The 20690-nt window shown below is 42.6% G+C and overlaps 1 long non-coding RNA gene across 1 annotated transcript; it reads left to right on the top strand.

Moving 5' to 3' along the window:
* The first annotated feature begins 181 nt into the window (after positions 1-181).
* On the top strand, positions 182-19290 carry LOC116746234. The gene is made up of 3 exons (XR_004347653.1): positions 182-233; positions 3878-3976; positions 19026-19290. It is a non-coding gene; the product is annotated as an uncharacterized LOC116746234 (long non-coding RNA).
* The last annotated feature ends 1400 nt before the right edge of the window (positions 19291-20690 follow it).

Raw genomic sequence — 20690 nt, 5'->3', positions numbered from 1 at the left:
GTCTTAAATCTTGACTTTTTAACTATACTGTGTGTGTGTGTGTATATATATATATATATATATATATATACACACACACGTTGATTTTTTTTTCCTTTTTTTTTTTTTGGCTGCGCAGGGCATCATGTGGGATCTTAATTCCCCAACTGAGGATTGAACCTGCACCCCCTGTAGCGGGGGCACAGAGTCTTAACCACTGGACTGCCAGGGAAGTCCCTGTATATTCTTCAAGGGTAAGAATTCCCCCACAAGTCCTAGCCACAGCATAGAATCTATAGCATGATACATTAATAGTGACATGAAATTAGGTGTTATACATATGTGATAATTAAAGAATATATATTAAGCATTTAAATGAGATATATCTAATTATTTCTCTTTTTTTTTTTTTTTGCACTACGCGGGCCTCTCACTGTTGTGGCCTCTCCCGTTGCGGAGCACAGGCTCTGGACGCGCAGGCTCAGCGGCCATGGCTCACGGGCCCAGCCGCCTCGCAGCACGTGGGATCTTCCCAGACCGGGGCACGAACCCGTGTCCCCTGCATCGGCAGGCGGACTCTCAACCACTGCGCCACCAGGGAAGCCCTCTCTTTTTTTTTAATTTTTACTTTTTTTTAACATTTTCTTGGCCACCCTGTGCGACATGTGAGATCTTAGTTCCCCAACCGGGGATTGAACCCCGTGCCCTTTGCATTGCAAGTGCGTAATCTTCACCGCTGGACCACCAGGGAAGTCCCAAGATGTATCTAATTATTTCTTAACAGAGTCTTGTCAATCTACTCTATGCCCCAGAAAATAAAACATGAACTTTTTTTTTTGCTGGTTTTCCTGACAAAGTGGGGAAACCCCAATCCATGATGAGTGGTTATTAATACAGAACATTGATATAGTCTTTCTGGGATTATCTGCTTCACTGTTGAGTTTTATGTTTGCCTCACATGGTAGCCAACACATCCCAGATCATCTCTGCCTGCCTTCTGGTCAGCTTCTCAGGGAATGCAAATTTGTTCCATATCAACCTGGATGAAATAATAAGGGAAGTCAATCTTGTTTAGTTCATTCTGAGATGAATTATAAATGGGTTTTATTAGCTGCTGTTTTGGAAAATTCATATTATCTTCCTATCTCATTAACTCCATGGAAAATTGGGAGTTGTCTGCCTGGGGAAGTTAACACGAAAAGGATATTTTGTAATCCTACAACCCAAGTAGTTCACACTTCAGAAAAAGCAAAGTAAGAGTAAGAGAAGGAAACTCATTGTGTAACTAGAGGAAGGAATAAGGTGGTTAGGGGCTTAACCTTGCAAAAAAACAGTCTTGCACATAGTAGACACTCAAATATTTATTCAATAAGTGATCATGGGGGGAAAAAAATAAGCGGATCAGTAGAATCCCAGATAAAATATGATGAGGCAGAGGGCAAAGTTGATTTCCTGTTTCCCCAAATACGGGAGGTTCCTGGAATCACTCGTCTTATTGAAATTTCTAAATGGATCCAAAGAAAATGGGATATCCCATGAGCAGGGGGATATGTACTGTATTTGGATTTTTTTCCCCTCTCAGTGGCAGATGATATCAAATATTGTAACTTCTGAATTTCTGCCTGGTAGTCTACATTCTAGGAGAAGCACTGTTGATGTGAACACGGAAGACCCTCCTGGAGAATTGGAAGAATCTGATTACAATATGTTTATTGATTACCGTAAACAATATGGTACTTCCATTGAAGCTAGTGATAGGCTTGCCACGTATTTATGTTGTACTTCCCTCCCTTGAGAGAGCACGTGAAGAGCAAAGGAAGTGAAGTGAATTGTCCAAGATAAGGTGACGTAGAAGAAACCAAGAATTCTGACTTTCTAAGAAATGTTCTCAACTGATCTTTAGCTAACAATGTTAGCAGAGCTTCTTTGTCACTAGGAGAGTTGACTCTCTATGACTCTCACATAGTGGTGCCTGAGTGTACATCTTAGCTCCACTTCTTTTCCTCACCATAGAGAAGGGGTAATTGAGTACCTAACTCATAGAATTGTTACTAAGTCATTAAATGAATTAATACATGTTCCCACTCTGGTTAGTTATGGTAACTGCTTCCAAGCCCCGTGATAGTCGTGGAAGGGATATATGGAGCCTAGCAGAGTCCTAGTAAGTGTCTGCTCTTTATGTCGGACACAGATAACATTGGCAGTCCCAGAGTCCACCCCAGTGCAGTGTTCCTAAAGCACAAGAGCCCATAACCTGGATGTGAATTGGAGATCCTCAGGAAGCCCTATGTGTGTTAGCTCTTTTCCTCTAGGGAGCAGTTCTCAGCTCTGTTAAAGTTAAAACCATTGAAATGAAGGTTGTTTCCACGCCCAAAAGTGATTCCTTATTTCTGTGCTGCATGCCGTTCTTCTAGCTGCTCTTCTGTCTCATCCATCCTTGCATTCATCCCTGCTGATGAAGACAAAGGCTTTTTCCTTTATGCTTTGCTGCCTGCTTCAGCCTCTTTATTTCTAAAGGTACGTTAAGGAAGAGATATTTCTCATCCTGGCTCAGCCAGAAAAGAAGCCCATGCACCCCGCTGTTCAAGCTAGGTCTAGAACTAATCCCTCCCGGCTTCTTGCTCCGCTTTCGCCCCAGCTGGCTAAATCAAGTGATGATCCTAAAAGGGAATTTCAGGCTATTTGTGACTTCCCCTCTCCGTCACCCCGGGCCCTCCCCCACCCCACCACGTTCAGGGAGGAGAAAACAAAGCCCCTGGATCAGAGTAATCTGTTTCTAACCCACTTCCATTCCCAGGGATTACCTCTGCGGGAGGAGGGAGACAGAAATAAATCTGACATCTTGGCACTGGGAACTTGGGGAAGAAGCTCCAGGAATGCCTGCAGGGTTGTAGGCATGAGATTCAGGAGCCTGGGAGCTTGTTCTTATAGGCCGGGTTCCCAAAAAATGGGAAGTGTGATACAATGGGAAGAACTCTGGTTTGGGAGGCAGGAGACATGGGTTCTAGTCTCACCATTGCTGACATTGACTTCCTTGTGGCCTTGGGAGTCACTAATTCCCCCATTAAAAAAAAAATCACTCTCTTGAGCCCTAAAAACCTACAGCCCCCATTGATGTGTATTGAGCTCCTATTAATAATGCACAAAGGCCTAACAAGGACTCCCTTTGGGGACCCTTGTGAACCAATGGCTCAGCACACCTTCCCTCTGGTCTGTATTCTTTCCTCTACCCTCCATGGGCCCTGACATACAAACATGTATCTTCCAGTTGGCCATTCTTTGGGGATGCTCTCCAGTGGCTGGGTGAGGGCTTCCTTTCCAGCTCTTCGCGGTTGAAGCCAGGAAAGCTCTGTGAATGCAGGAAGCTTCCACTAGAGGGTACCAAGGTTTCACTGGGATCTCAGATTGCATAGACACCTATGCAAACCCAGCAATTCCAGGGTTTTTAAGTACCTACGTTCGGAGATTTAGAGGTCTCCATTCATTGTTCCTTATCTGGTCTGCTCCTTACTGTTCCTGGAAGGCTTAAGAAGTCTCTACTATTTTGACATTATTTTGATTTGATTTGACTTCAAATCAAAGGCAGCTTGGTATAGGGGAATCCAACTGGCCAGGTCCAAACTCTATGGGCAAATTCCTTAAGTCTTTTGAGGCCCAGTCTACCCATCTGTGAAATGGGGATGATAAAACTTACCTTGTAGGACTGTTGTAAGCACTAAGTGAAATCCTATGTGAAAACATATGACTGGTACACGGTAGGTGCCTCAAATTGTTTTTTCGCTAGGGGAGACTTCTCAGAATTGCCACAAACTGGGAATGGTTTTGACGGATTTGTGAGAACTGAGTACCTCCACACAAGAAATGTGACTTTTTGCCATTTTGCTCTTGAGTCTTACAGGATTCCAGGCTAGTGCTGCTTGGTCCTGCTCAGCCTGTTCTCTGTGTCAGCCCAGCCATGGCACTCTTCTGCCCTTCCCTTATCCTGGTTTCCTTGGTGGTAAGTTCAGTTTCTACTTCCTCGTCACCTCCTTGACAAAAAGTCCTTTGTATTTTGCCCTGCGTTTTCTTTTTTATTTTTGACTTTAATTTTTTTGTACAGCATGTTCTTATTAGTTATCCATTTTATACATATTAGTGTATACGTGTCAATCCCAATCTCCTGATTCATCCCACCCCCACCCCCCTGGCTTTTCCCCCTTGGTGTCCATACGTTAGTTCTCTGCATCTGTCTCTATTTATGCCTTGCAAACCAGTTCATCTGTACCATTTTTCTAGATTCAACATATATGTGTTAATATACGATATTTGTTTTTCTCCTTCTGACTTACTTCACTCTGTATGACAGTTCTGAGACTGAGCAGAAGTTTGGGAAAGGGGGAGGACGAGCGTGTCAGGGCTTGCGTGTCAGCAGACACGTTACAGCTGCAGGGCAAACCAGGGTGAAACCACGAGTCAGAGGCCCCAGGGCAGGCTGCTGTGAGGTCCGCCCCTCGGCTCCTCTCTCATCTCTGTCTCACCCCAGAGGTTTCCTGACAGGAGTGGGAGAGGTTGGTATCGAGTCCTTGAGCCCTGACTCATTCCCTGACTTAGTTGGGTGTTACCCAGTTATCTCCCAGATCTCTCTCCAGAGGGCTTTACTACACAACAGTGTCATCCCAAAAGACAGAAGAGGCAGAAGAGGCAAGCAGACCACTTATTTATTCCATGCCCATGTGAGGATCCCAACAGCAAATAAGACTTTTGCCACCTTCATGGCTTTATATACCACCCAGGAGGTTACACTGGTTATAAAATGAACAAAATCATCTCATAATGCTGCCCTAAGAGATCGGCTATTTTCCAGATAGCTTTATAGAAACAATCATGGTTAACTTTCTCAAGAAAGAATAAAGTTGTGGTTTTATTTCTCTCGGGCAGGGAAAGGGCCCCGGGAAAGGGTGGACGGGGACTGGAACACTGAGCCAGGAAGTGACCAGCCATTATCACATAGTGAGTCAGGGGCCTATCTAGGGACTAACTCAGGTTACCTAACCCCACCCCAAATTCCATTCTCTTTACCTCAGTCTAGTTACTTGTGGACTATAGTAATGTTCCGAGTTTTCTGGACCTCACAAAGTTCTTTTTTTTTTTTTTTTTTTTTTTGGGTACATGGGCCTCTCACTATTGTGGCCTCTCCCGTTGCGGAGCACAGGCTCCGGACCCAGCCGCTCCGCGGCATGTGGGATCTTCCCAGACCGGGGCATGAACCCGTGTCCCCTGCATCGGCAGACGGACTCTCAACCACTGCGCCACCAGGGAAGCCCTGGACCTCACAAAAGTTCTTAAAATCTCCAGATTCCTGAGGGCTCCATAGGAAGTCAATTGTATTATGCCTCTAGACCTCATACATGTCCCTTTCACTGTTTGTCCTGTGAAAATGTGAGCTGCATGTCTGTTGCTTCCCTGACAGATTGTTGAAAACACTTTAGAGTTATTTAAGATTCAAAGAAGCCCAATGTAGTAGTCTGTGTGAGCTTAGATCTTAGAGACAGGAGATTCCATTTTTAAACCATTTGTTGGTGGTCACATCCTACTATCCTTGTGTGTCACCATACTAGTGGATGCTGAAAATTATTTTCTTATCTCCCCTTTACGCAAAGGTCCCAGTTGCTCCCTAACTAGGGTCATGCTTCTAAAGACATGAGCTGGTTTCCAAGAAAGCAGATTTCAGCTTTATCCCTTGGCAGAGAGAATGGAGTCATTGCACACAGGCCAAAACATTCTTTCTGCCAGAGCTTCCCATCTGGAAGAAAAGAGAAAAAGAGTTTCAGAGTTTCCATAAGGGCTGCCTAAAAATGGGAGGGAGGAATAGTGAGCCATAGGGAGGAGAGAAGAAAGCTACAGGGCTGGAACCCCAAGCTCCATTGTCTGGAAAGAATGTCAGATTCCACAGGCCTAAAACCCTGGCCTAGCAGCACCTACCTTTCCCTTCCTCCTAACCCTTAGCCAGGATTTATTTTGTACCCCATTCCTTTACCTTTCACATGTATTTATCTGTCTTGCCTATCCCATCTCAGAATTTTCCCTCTATTCTTTGTTCTTTATGTACCTCCCTTCCAATTTTGTGCTTTCTGTATGGACAACTCCGAAATATTCCTAGACTACTTTAATGCGTGTCACAAAAATAAGATTGCCGCGTTAGAAAGAACTTTCTCATAACCTGTGATGTACAGAAGGACTTCAGTGGGTCCAGGAAGCCTCTGAAATTGAATGTCAGTTTAGTCCATATATGCATCTTTCTGGCAAGAAGGCCTGTAGCTTCTATCAAGTTCTCATATCTTCTGTTCAAATCCCTGCTGCTGACCCTGTAGTTCAGTGTGTTTCGGTGTAAGGCTGGGAACCCAAGTTAATTTTGGAACCTAGATCATGGCTTCCATTTTTTAAAATGAATAAAATAGAAAATATCGATGTGGGACTTTCCTGGTGGTGCAGTGGTTAAGAATCCGCCAGCCAGTGCAGGGGACATGGGTTTGAGCCCTGGTCCGGGGAGATCCCACATGCCGCAGAGCAACTAAGCCCGTGCGCCACAACTACTGAGACAGCGCTCTAGAGCCCGCGAGCCACAACTACTGAGCCCGTGTGCTACAACTACTGAAGCCCGTGCGCCTAGAGCCTGTGCTCTGCAACAGGAGAAGCCACCACAGTGAGAAGCCCGCGCACCGCAACAAAGAGTAGCCCCCGCTAGCTGCAACTAGAGAAAGCCCACGTACAGCAATGAAGACCCAATGAAGCCAAAAATAATAACTGAATAAATAAATTTATTAAAAATAAAATATCAATGTGTATTACACATAGTAAGGATGTTAGTTTTGATTAACATTTGATTCAAAATGCATATGTATAATAATTTTTATTTTATGTATACATATATGTAAAATCAAAACATCCAGCCTCATTCATTTAGTGAATACTGAGCACCCAAAGACATTGCTCTAATCACTGGGAACATGGAAGATGAAAGAGACGTGTTTCTGGCCCACAGGCAGCTCACATTTAGTAGGAAAGAGAGAAGTTCACAAAACATTTGCAAAAGAACAAGTCCCACTGTAGAAGTAAGCACAAGGTACAAGGTATAAAAGAGAGTATGACACACCATTTAGAGTTCAGGTGGAGCCACACTTGAGTTGCATCTGGAGAGATGAGTAGGAATTTGCAGGGTACATAGCAAGGAGATGTGCAGTTCTAGGCAAGGGACTGACATGCACAAAGACACGGCAATGTGAGAACACAGGATGGCCAGGGTGGCTGTCACAGTGGTCTCGTGTGTTGTCTCTGTACTATAGAGAGGTTGGATGCTCAGGCCAGATCATGGAGAGTCTCCCACTTGAACACAGAAAATGCTAAATATTCCTAACCAGACTGTCACCCAGCTCTGCTTGGGCTCTCTCAATGAAACAGAACCTAGAACTCTGTGACGCTGCTCATTCTGTTCTTGAGCATCTGATCGTGACAGATTCCTTCCTGTGCTGATGTAATATTTGCTTCCCTCTTTCAACCATTGATTCTCATGTGCCCTCTGCAGCATTACAGAAGGAGTTGACATCGTCTTCTATTCGGTTGACCCAAATTAAATTGCTTTTTTTTTTTTTTTTTTTTTTTTTGCGGTACGCGGGCTTCTCACTGTTGTGGCCTCTCCCGTTGCGGAGCACAGGCTCCGGACGTGCAGGCTCAGCGGCCATGGCTCACGGGCCCAGCCGCTCTGCGGCATGTGGGATCCTCCCGGACCGGGGCACGAACCCGTGTCCCCTGCATCGGCAGGCGGACTCTCAACCACTGCGCCACCAGAGAAGCCCGAAATTGCATTTTTATAGATCAAGATGGTTGGATACTGACAATTTCGTGTTGTTGGCCCGTACTTAAAAAAACAAAAAACAAAAACACAGATAATTGAGGATAGCAATTATTTATCCACCTTAGTCTTTTCTTCCCAATATTTAATATCTTTTTTTTTTTTTTTTTTTTTTTGCGGTACGCGGGCCTCTCCCGCTGCGGAGCACAGGCTCCGGACGCGCAGGCTCAGCGGCCATGGCTCACGGGCCTAGCCGCTCCGCGGCATGTGGGATCTTCCCGGACCGGGGCACGAACCCTCGTCCCCTGCATCGGCAGACAGGCTCTCAACCACTGCGCCACCAGGGAAGCCCCCAATACTTAATATCTTTAAACTACTTCAAATTATTCCTCACGTAAGTTACTGGATCTTTTCCAACCTGATCTCTCCCCGGGCATACACTGGTTCATCAATATCTTTTTAAATATGAGGTACCCAGTGGATGGACCTATAGTCTGTCATACAGAGTGAAGTAAGTCAGAAAGAGAAAAACAAATACTGTATGCTAACTCATATATATGGATTCTTAAAAAAATAAAATGGTTATGAAGAACCTAGGGGCAGGACAGGAATAAAGATGCAGATGTAGAGAATGGACTTGAGGACACGGGGAAGGGGAAGGGGAAGCTGGGATGAAGTGAGAGAGTGGCATGGACTTATATATACTACTAAACGTAAAATAGATGGCTAGTGGGAAGCAGCCACATGGCACAGGGAGATCAGCTCAGTGCTTTGTGTCCACCTAGAGGGGTGGGATAGGGAGGGTGGGAGGGAGACGCAAGAGGGAGGAGATATGGGGATATATGTATATGTATAGTTGATTCACTTTGTTGTAAAGGAGAAACTAACACACCATTGTAAAGCAATTATAGTCCAATAAAGATGTTAAAAAAAAAAAGTAAAAAATTTTCTCCGCTCAAAGAAAAAAAAAAAGCCCATGGTAGGTGTTCATCAGAAGAAAATAATAAATTATAGTATTTGTCAAATAAATAAATATGAGGCACCCAGAACTGGTCAGTTTAAAGCACAGTGATGCTATTATCTCTTTTGATCTGACCTTGTGTCTTTTCATGAAACTGTGACTGCATTGGGTTTGGTGAGTCCTAAACCTTTTTCACGTAGAATGCCGTCAAGCCAGTCCCATGCCTTCCTTGTACAATTGATTTTTTTTTTTTTTAACCTAAATGTGAGTCTTTACTTTATCCCTGTCAAATTTCATCATGTTGATTTTGGCACTTTGTTCTAATCTGTCATGATGATTTTATTCTTTTTTTATTTATTTATTTTTTATTGAAGGATAGTTGATTTACAATGTTTCAGGTGTAGAGCAATGATTCAGTTATACATATATATCTATTCTTTTTCAGATTCTTTTCCATTATAGGTTATTACAAGATATTGAATATAGCTCCCTGTGCCATACAGTAGGTCCTTGTTGTTTATGTTTTATATATAGTAGTATCAGTTAATCCCACATTCCCAATTTATCCGTCCCCCATTTCCCCTTTAGTAACAATAAGTTTGTTTTCTATGTCTGTGAGTCTATTTCCATTTAGTAAATAAGTTCACTTGTATCTTTTTTTTTAGATTCCACATATAAGTAATGTCATATGATATTTGTCTTTCTCTGTCTAAGACGATTTTAAATCTTGCTTCTATCATCATCTAAGCTACTGATTTTAAAAATATCTAATACAACAGTGAGGCCCCTCTCTTTACTGATATCAACTTTTTAAATCAATACCCTTTGAGGTCAGCTGAAAAGCTAGTTAAATCACATAACTGTGATTATCCACCCACAACTCCCAGGCTCATTTTCTTAGCCCCATCTACCTGCTCCTTTACTACCTTGCTCTGATCTGTCCCTGGTCCATTAAGCAAACCAGACCCAGGCATCACACAACTACCGATTTCTGTATGGGACCTACAAACACCAGCTGCTTTTAAAGGAATCATCAACGACCTGCCTGCTTGCTAATTCCCCACCTGCTCTCATGCTGCTCTTCCCTCCGTGCAACTCTGCAGAGCCTTTGTGATTCCCAACTCTCATTACTCCCACCAGCCACTCCAGGCATGATGTCCCTATTCTTCTAGGATGTAGACTCCAGCTTGGACTTGGGCATTGCTCCTCCAGTTGGCTCTTGGTGCTCTCCCTCTGCCTACAATAGAACTCTCTTCTTTTGGGCTTGGCTATTAACCATAAATAACATGTATAACTTTGCCTCAATCTTTTTAATGGCTACATAGTATTCCATTGCATAGATAGACTATGCTGATGGACACTTAGGTGGTTCCCCAAATTTTGGCATTACAAAGAGGCCATGAGTCTGTTTGCAAGTACCAAGGTAGGATAAATTCCTGGAAATAGAATTGAAGGATCAAAAGATATGTACCTTTTTATTTTGATAGTGCCAAACTGCTCTCCAAGTTGTACCATTTTACTTAGTGGTGGTTTAGAGCTCAGCAACATAAATAATTTCGAATCAAATATACCTGTTCTTAAAAGATATCTTGCTGTTATACTATTGGAAACTTGAAATGGCTTTTAATTTTTCTCTTCTCCCTCATTTCTTCTCCTTACTGTCTCCTCTGATTTCTATCCCACCCTGAACTCCAAATTCTTCTCATTCATTTGTACAAAGTAATTCCACTGTCTCCAGACCCTAATGATTAACTCTCCCCATCCCCACATTTGCACATACAAACCTCAGCATATTAAACCTGCTGCCATCCAAAGCCATCCTCTTTAGTAATAACAATGTTGAGCACGAACGAACATGTATTAACTGATTTAATTCTTTTAACAACCTTGTCATGCAGGTACTATTACTATCCCTACTTCATGGGTGAGGAAATTGAGGTACAGAGAGGTTAAGTAGCTTGTCCAAGGTCACACAGTTTAAAAACTGCACTAATACTATTTGAACCTAGATTGCAGGTCTCTAGAGATCACACTCTTAACCCCTACAGACAGATATCTCTCTTCAGAGATTAGTCTACTTAGGTTCTTATCAAATTCTAACCTAACTTTCCTAGTGCTTCCTATGATATAATTCAGGCTATGGTCTCTACCCTGATCCCTATCTAGCCCACAGCATGTTCTATTAGTAGCTCTGCCCCACAAACGTGTCTGGAAAAAACAAGTTTCAGGATGGCCATATTTACAGAGGAAAAAGTGTGGGGTGGGATCACAGGCAGAGGGGGACATCAGTCAAGCCCTCTCTCTCCCTCTGCAGAGGTGCGGCCTCCTGTTCTGGTCTCTGGGTGGGTCTTCCCAGACAGGAAGGGAGCAGTTGGCTTAGTCAGTCTAATTTTCCCTAGAGCTCAGCACACTGTGAAATTCAGGAGGTGCCTGAGGCTAATTTAGGCAAGTTCTATTCAACCAACATTCATTGAGTCCCAACAATGGGCCAGGCACTGTGCTGTGTAAGGGTGCAACATGAATAAGTCACAAGCTCTAGAGTGAGGATAAGCACTTCAATTACCAGTTACCTACAGTGTGATAAGTGTCTTAATAGTTAGAACCTTGACTGCATTGTTTGGAGTGGGGGAGGGCAAGAGGAGAAAGGGAAAAGGGAAAGTATGGATAAAGTCCACATCCCTGGGTGTTTTAATTTTAAGGAAACGATCCAGATTAGGGAAAGAAATCATAACTCAGTCTCAGTAAGGATTTCTGACGGAAGGGCAGTAACTTCTCAAGTACTGAGGTCTTCAAATGCAGGTGAAGTCAAATACCTTGCCTGTTTATCTGGATTGGTGTGGGAAGGAAGGTATGAGGGCAAAGAGTAGTCAGGAAAAGTTCCAAGATCCATAATGGTGGGGGGAGGGGGATCTGTGAAATGCTAATTCCTACTTTTTCTTGGCAGCTTTTCTGGAAATTGTGATGACAGCTGGTGGTCGGAAAAATGACTGAAATCACCAGTGACCACAACAATTTCCCTGCCTCTAAGTGGCTGGCTATCACCTGAGCCATTCCAGATGATGGCAGGCTGCTATGGATCCTTTCTTTTCTTCCTTCCTTTTTTTATTCCTTCCTTTCTCCCTCCCTCCTTTCTTTCTTTCTCTTTCTTTCTTCCTTTCCCTTCCTTTCTTTCCTTTTTTTTTTTTTTTCCTGCAGTGCAGCTGACAGGATCTTAGTTCCCTGACCAGGGATCGAACCCAGGCCCTGGCAGTGAAAGCGCCGAGTCCTAACCACTGGACTGCCAGAGAACTCCTCTTTCTTCTTTTCTCCCTCCCCCTCCTTCCTTCCTTTCTTCCGTTCTTTCTTTCTTTCTTTCTTTCAGGGAGGAACAGAAAAAGAGGTTCATTTTCCAAGAGCAATGAATAAGCAAGCCACATCTTCTACATTAACTAGACAGCTTCTTGTAGGATAAAAAGGCCTGGCAAGAGACTCAATCAGCAGAGAGACCCAGTCTCTGGCTTCAGATCTGGTCCAACTTAATGAGAACTCTGGAAATTCACGACCTATCTGTACATCCATTTCTCATTTGTGCTGTGGGAATAATAAGTTCTTGTCTCTCAATGATATTGCAAAATAAGGAAAGAAAGGAATAATAGATAAACATTTAAAGGCCTCAGGAAGAGCTTCCCTGGTGGTGCAGTGGTTAAAAATCTGCCTGCCAATGCAGGAGACACGGATTCAAGCCCTGGTCCGGGAAGATCCCACATGCCGCGGATCACCTAAGCCCGTGGTGAGCCTGCACTCTAGAGCCCATGAGCCACAACCACTGAAGCTTGTGTGCCTAGAGCCCATGCTCCACAACAAGAGAAGTCACAGCAATAAGCCCGTGCACCACAAGGAAGAGTAGCCCCCCTTCGCTGCATCTAGAGAAAAGCCTGCGTGCAGCAATGAAGACCCAATGCAGCCAAAAATAAATTAAATAAATAAATAAATTTATTAAAAAATAAAATAAAAGCATGAGGAAATAATACTCAACAGGGATATTTTTTATTGTTTTTAATAATTTCACAGATTGTTTCAGTAAAGTCAAAAGGCCATGGTTGATGTGCTGTTTTATTAAATGGGTGCTGAGCGTTGCTAAGGGGCCTCTTTTGAGTAACTTCCTCTTCTTAATTGGGACAGAAATTCTGGCTGTGGATAGAAACATAGAAGGGCCAAAATAAAACTCAACTGTTCTACAACTTCTGGTTCTCAATAGACTCCACTTAAGCATTTTGTTCTATTTCAAAGCTAAGTCATTAAAACAGGGGCCAGTTCTAATGAAGAGCATACTTATGAAGAAATATGGATAACACAAAGAGAAAGGAAAGGCAAGAAAAAAAATTCACTAATGAACTACAAGTGGCCATAAATCTGGAAACGTGAGTGAATATACTTAAAAGATTTGTGAATATTACAATACGAAACATGCTATGTTCAGTAACGTTACACAATATGTTCCTCACTAGGGATGCCTAGTTCGATGCGATGGGCCAACGACCCACAGCACATGCAGTGCTAATGCATAGTTTCTACCATTCCTTGCAGATGAGTCTGTGATACCTTGTCTCGTATAATTTATCTTTGATTTTCATTTTCACTGTATAAACATACATACCCCAGAAGAAGTAAACAAGGGGGTTCAATCTGTAAAAATATAAATTGTTATCTATGTTTCCAGACTTTATGGCTATCTTGTAACTTCTACAGAGATGAACACAGAAAATAGATGCAAAGAGAATGGTAAAGAGTCTAGAGAAAAAGAGTCTAGGGTAAAAGTAGAAACATACAGAGTGTGACCATGGAAATAAAACTGCGGGGGGGAGGTGAAATATCCAAATTCAAGCAGGGAGAGACAGAGACAGAGAAGAGAGACATAGAGATCCTTTGGAAAATAGGCAACATATCAAGGGGACAGGACAGTGAGAAGGACAGAAAAGCAGGTCAAAAAGGAAAAAAGCATTCTTAAAAGGAACTTCCTAAACTTCACAAACTGTCAAATGCAGCCGTCATTAGCCATAGCTGATGGATGGAAGCATACTTTTTACACAGAAAATTAGAAAAATATAATTTAAGAACTAGAAAGAAATTAAAAGTTTATCTAGTCCAACACCTAATTTTACAAATGAAGAAATTAAGGCACTGAGAGGTTCTAGAGACAGATTTGGGTGGCCCTGTTGAAAAGGTGGGAGAGTCTGATGACCATCAAGAGAAAATAATGGGGCTTCCCTGATGGCGCAGTGGTTAAGAATCTGCCTGCCAATGCAGGGGACACGGGTTCAAGCCCTGGTCCGGGAAAATCCCACATGCCGCGGAGCAACTAAGCCCGTGCACCACAACTACTGAGCCTGCGTTCTAGAGCCCGCGAGCCACAACTACTGAGCCCACGTGCCACAACTACTGAAGCCTGCGCGCCTAGAGCCCGTGCTCCGCAACAAGAGAAGCCACTGCAATGAGAAGCCCGCGTGCCACAACGAAGAGTAGCCCCTGCTTGCTGCAACTAGAGAAAGCCTGTGCACAGCAACGAAGACCCAAAGCAGCCCAAAATAAATAAATAAAATAAAAAAGAGAAAATAATGTCTTTTCACAGTTCTCAATATTCATTCATTCATTTATTTATTTTATTGCAGTATAGTTGATTTACAATGTTGTGGCAATCTCTGCTGTATAGCAAAGTGACTTAGTTTTACACATATACACATTCTTATTTAAATATTCTTTTCCATTATGGTTTATCACAGGAGATTGTGTATAGTTCCCTGTGCTATACAGTAGGACCTTGGTGTTTATCCATTCTAAGTGTAATAGTTTGCATCTACCAAAGCCAAATTGCCAGTCCATCCCTCTCCTCCCCCCACCCCCCAGCAACCATAAATCTGATCTCTGTGTCTGTTTTGTAGATAGGTTCATTTGTGCCATATTTTAGATTCCACATGAGAGTGATATCATATGGTATTTGTCTTTCTCTTTCTGACTTACTTCACCTAGTATGATAATCTCTAGTTGCATCCATGTTACTGCAAATGTTATTATTTTGTTCTTTTTTATGGCTGAGTAGTATTCCATTGTATATATGCACCACATCTTCTTTATCCATTCATCTGTCGCTGGACATTTAGGTTGTTTCCATGTTTTGGCTATTGTGAATATTGCTGCTGTGCACAGTTCTCCATATTTAAATGAAACAGGTGATGGAAACTATCTACTCTTTTTTTAAAATTAATTAATTTATTTATTATTTGGTTGCGCCGGGTCTTAGTTGTGGCCGGCAGCCTCCTTAGTTGTGGCTCGTGGGCTCCTTAGTTGCGGCAGGTGAACTCTTAGTTGCAGCATGCATGCGGGATCTAGTTCCCTGGCCAGGGATCAAACCCGGGCCTCCTGCATTGGGAGTGTGGAGTCTTAACCACTGTGCCACCTGGGAAGTCCCCTCATCTGCTCTTGAGTGGGCCAATTTATGCACCATCTGTTAGGGAAGAACTAAATGGGAACTCAAGCTCTAGACTTGTCTTGTTCCAGCCATTCTTTAGGTTAAATTACATCAGCCCTGGAGTTTATGGAAAGAGATCATGGGAAGACTGAATGTTGAGGTGGAAAGAGTGCCTGTCCTGTGTCAGGTTAACCTGGGTTCTTGCACTGGCTCTGCCAGTTACTAGCCACTGAGATCCCAGGCAAGTCAATTAATCCATGCATTTCTCAGTTTTCCAAAATGAAAATAATACCATGTGCTTCATGTGGTACTTGCGATAAGTGAAGGAATACATAGTATAAAGTGCATAGCAATTCACCAAAGCAATAAAAGTGGCCAATGTTAAAAAAGAAAGTTCTTTCTAACTAGGAATCAAAGAAATGCAAATAAAGAGCAACGGGATACCACTTTCGCCTACCAAACTGACAGATTAAAAGAAAACAAAGCTAATAACATGATGCTGGAGGGTGTGGAAGCAGATATTCTCATATTTTGCTCAAAAGAATGTAAATTTGTACATTTCTGGAGATCAGTTTGGCAACATTTTTAAGAGCCTTAAAAATGTTCATGCTGGGACTTCCTCGTGGCGCAGTGGTTAAGAATCTGCCTGCCAATGCAGGGGACATGGGTTCGATCCCTAGTCCGGGAAGATCCCACATGCCACTGAGCAACAAAGCTGTGAGCCACAGCTACTGAGTCTGTGCTCTAGAGCCTGCGAGCCATAACTACTGAGCCCGCTACCGAAGCCCTCGCGCCTAGAGTAGCCTAGAGCTACTGAAGTCCTCACACCTAGAGCTCGTGCTCCACAACAAGAGAAGCCACTGCGATGAGAAGCCCACGCACTGCAAGGAAGAGTAGCCCCCGCTCGCTGCAACTAGAGAAAGCCTGCATGCAGCAACGAAGACACAATGCAGCCAAAAATAAATAAATAAACAAATTTAAATGTGGCATTTTAAAAAACAAAAAAAGAGTACATAACTGGCGGGATTATATTTGCAGAAGAGAAAGTAAATATTATAAAAAATAATGTTCCTGCTCTTTGATCCCTGATTTTATTTCTAGATATTGAGCCTAAGGAAATAATCACATGTAGGAGGAAAAAGATATTGTATATCTATATCTATAAATTTGTTCATATAAGTTCTTTATATCAGGGGTCCCCAACCCTGGGGCCATGGTCCGTGGCCTATTAGGAACCGGGCTGCACAGCAGGACATGAGCGGCAGGTGAGCAAAACTTCATCTGCCGCTCCCCATCACTTGCATTACCACTGGAACCATCCCCACCCCCCTTCCCTGTGGAAAAATTGTCTTCCATGAAACCGGTCCCTGGTGCCAATAAGGTTGGGGACCACTCCTTTATATGACAGAAAATAATATGGTAAGTATGAATTTTCACAACCTTCCTCTCTCCCACAAGGCAAAAAGAATGTTTTGCTGCTCGATTGGTAAAGTGAGGGTATTGGGTCCTGGAGAAAATGCAATAGAGCTTCAATTTAATTAACATTGAAAAAGGCAGATATTTATAGGAGAGTGGGAAGAATTTTATCAGACTGTTTGGCGTCAGGGACCAAAGAGATGATGGGAAAAGGAAGGAAGGAAATGGAGAAACCAGGAAAAGCCGAGCTAGTTGGGAGGAAGTTTCAAACAACTGTCCTCTGCATGAAGTATTAAGAGAAAGAGGGAGAAGAGAAGAGAGGATTTTGAGAAGCTTTACTATGTCTTATTAATGGACTCTCCCTTTGGTTTTGTTTTTTTTAATATATTTTATTTATTTATTTATTTATGGCTGCATTGGGTCTTCGTTGCTGCGTGCGGGCTTTCTCTAGTTACGGCGAGTGGGGGCTACTCTTCATTGTGGTGTGCAGGCTTCTCATTGCGGTGGCTTCTCGTGGCGGAGCACAGGCTATAGGCGCGCGGGCTTCAGTAGTTGTGGCACGCAGGGTCAGTAGTTGTGGCGCACGGACTCAGTAGTTGTGACACACGGGCTTAGTTGCTCTGCGGCATGTGGGATCTTCCCGGACCAGGGCTCGAACCCTTATCCCCTGCATTGGCAGGCAGATTCTCAACCACTGCACCACCAGGGAGGCCCCTCCCTTTGGTTTTATCTTGAGAAAGTGAAGATTTACTTTTCTTTTTCTTTTTATTCTCATTCTCCTCCTTTTTCCTTGATTCTTTCTTTTATTTTTAAATGCTGGAATGATGTTTCTGTAAAATCTTAGCTTGAGCTACCCATCAGCTTGGTTTTATAGGGGTTATATTTAAAACAGTAAACATAATTAGACACACTCTGAATATCCAAGAATAGGAAATTAGTTAAATAAGTTAACTAGTTTATAATTTAAATAAGTTAGCGCATGTCTATAGCCATTGACATACTGAAGACTATTTAATAACATGAATACTTGAATAATATATTAAGTGAAATAGGTTATGATCCCAACATGGTGTGTGTGTGTGTGTGTGTGTGTGTGTGTGTGTGTGTGTGTGTGTATTGTTATGTATCATCAAAAAAGACGGGAGGTCAGTATACTAATTATTAACAGTGATATGTTTAGAATTACTGATTATTTTTATTTTCTTAATGCTCATCTAAATTTTCTGAATTCCCTACATTGATCAAGTAATACTTTTATAATCAGAAACCTCCTTACCTTAAACCTTATTTTTTAAAATGAGTAGCACAAGAACCATACAGCTTCTAGATAAAGTACAGAAGAGTATCTTTGTGACCTTGAAGGAAGCAAAGATTTCTCAGCAGGACACAAAAAGCACTAGCCATAAAAGAAAAAATTGAAAACTTGGACTTCATCAAAATTATAAATATTTACTCATCACAAGACATCACTGGGACTTCCCTGGTGGCACAGTGGTTAAGAGTCTGCCTGCCAATGCAGGGGACACGGGTTTAATCCCTGGTCTGAGAAGATCCCACATGCTGCGGAGCAACTAAGCCTGTGCTCTAGAGCCCGCGAGCCACAATTACTGAAGCCCGTACACCCTAAAGCTATGCTCCACAACAAGAGAAGCCACCGCAATGAGAAGGCCGCGCACCACAATGAAGAGTAGCCCCCACTTGCCGCTATTAGAGAAAGCCCAGGCGCAGCAGTAAAGACCCAACGCAGCCACAAAAAAAAAAGACATCACTAGGAAAATGGTAGACAAATGATAGACTGGGAAAACAGTTTTCATTTTACATATACATGACCAAGGATTCATATCCAGATAATTTAAGGCGTGCCTATAAATTAACAACAACAAGTTGAGCTACCCAATTAAAAAATGGGCGAAAGACTTGAAAAGATGCCTCACAAAAAAAGAGATATAAATGGCCAATAAGCCATGAAAAGTGCTTGTAGTAAATGCTATGATGTGCCACTCTGATTCTCCTTTTGGAACGAAGGACTTACTCCTCAGCTGTTGGAAAGGCTGCCAGCAGACAGCTTTCAATCAGTCCACTTCAGTGATTGCCTCTGCTGAAGAGCCCTGACTTGCCCAAGGTCAAAGCTTATACACACATACACACACAATGAATTGCTCTAGGCACTAAGTAAATGTTTAATAAACAAGAGGCTCTTCTCGCAGTGGTCTACATCCAGTGACTAATCAACATGGAGGTACAAAAGCCCAGCCACTTGTCCAAACTCAGAACATTTTTGACGGCTCATCCCAGTTTCAGCGCTTTCTGTAAGGTCAGCTGAGGCCTCTGACACTACATTGTATAATAGCTTAACTTCCCTTGCTCAATCATGCTCTGCCTCTTCTCTTCCACAGATGTTGAGCCCAAGTGCACTCCCTAAAAAACCTCCTGCCAACTAATCTCCCAGTGAGTCTGCTTCCAAGGGAATTCAACCTGTGACGATGCTCAACATCAGTAATCATCAGAAAAATGCAAATTAAAACCATAAGGAGATGCCATTTTACATCCACTAGGAGGGCTAAAAAAAGACAACACCAAATGTTGGTGAAGATGTGGAAAAACTGGAACCCTCATATAATGCTGGTGGGAGTGCAAAAAGGTACCACCATGTTGGAGAATTGTTTGGCTATTTCTTATAAAATTAAATATATATTTAACCCGTGACACAGCAATTCCATTCTTAAGTATGTAGCCAAGAGAAATGAAGACATATTTGTATAAAATTGAACAAGAATACTCATAGGTAGCCTTAGTTATAGTAGCCCCAAACTGGAAATAATACAAATGTCTATCAATAAGAGAAGGAATAAATAAATTACAGTATAGTCCTACCATACTACTCAGCACTATAAAGGAATGGAGTACTGATACACACAGCATGTGCAGATTAAAAACATTATGTTGGGGCTTCCCTGGTAGCGCAGTGGTTAAGAATCCGCCTGCCAATGCAGGGCACATGGGTTCAAGCCCTGGTCTGGGAAAATCCCACATGCCGCGGAGCAACTAAGCCCGTGCACCACAACTACTGAGTCTGTGCTCTAGAGCCCACGAGCCACAACTACTGAAGCCCGCGTGCCTAGAGCCCGTGCTCCGCAACAAGAGAAGCCACTGCAATGCGAAGCCCACGCACCGCAACGAACAGTAGCCCCTGCTCGCTGCAACTAGAGGAAAGCCCACGTGCAGCAACGAGGACCCAACGCAGCCAAAAATAAAAACAAATAAATAAATTTAAAACCAAACAAAATTATGTTGTATAAAGCCACACACGTACACACGCATACACCCCCCCCCCCCCACACACACAACACATACTAAAAGATTCCATTGATGTGAAGTACAGGAACAGGTGAAACAAATCTACAGTGACAGAAATCAGAAAGTAGTTGGGTTGCTCGGGTGAAGTGAGGGCAGGAATGGGGATTGACTGAAAAGGCCATGAGGAAACTTTCTGGGGTGATGAAAATATTCTATATCTTGTTTTGACTGGTAGTTACACAGTGGTTACAATTGTCGATATGCATTGACCTGAACATTTAAGATTTCTCCATTTTCACTGTATGAAAATTATATTTCAGTCAAAGCTTATACACACATACACACACAATGAATTGCTCTAGGCACTAAGTAAATGTTTAATAAACAAGTGAAGAGGAGATGACTTTTCTAAAGAACCCAATTATTAATAATTATGGAAAAGATTTCCCTTTTCTGAGTTATAGTAAAATGTGATTCTCGTGGGATATTCCTTGATTAAAACTCTGAATATTTATTCTTCACAGTGGTGTTTTTCCCTTCCGCATTAAAATGGTTAAGCTTTGATCTCTCCCAAAATGGCAGAATCAGGTCTGTAATGCCTGGCTGCATCATTTGCAGGTGAGTGGAAATGCTAAGAGGATATTAAGATAGTAACAGTGGTGAGAGAAAGAAATAAAAAACCATCATTGGTTTCCCAGTGCGGTAGATGAGCATTTGGCTGCGATTCCACATAATCGTGCCAACATCACTCTCAAAGCAATTTC

Source organism: Phocoena sinus, chromosome 20 (genome assembly GCF_008692025.1).
Source record: "Phocoena sinus isolate mPhoSin1 chromosome 20, mPhoSin1.pri, whole genome shotgun sequence".
Taxonomy (NCBI): domain Eukaryota; kingdom Metazoa; phylum Chordata; class Mammalia; order Artiodactyla; family Phocoenidae; genus Phocoena; species Phocoena sinus.
Note: the sequence above shows the minus strand (reverse complement) of the source record. Positions and strands in the feature narration are given on the sequence as shown.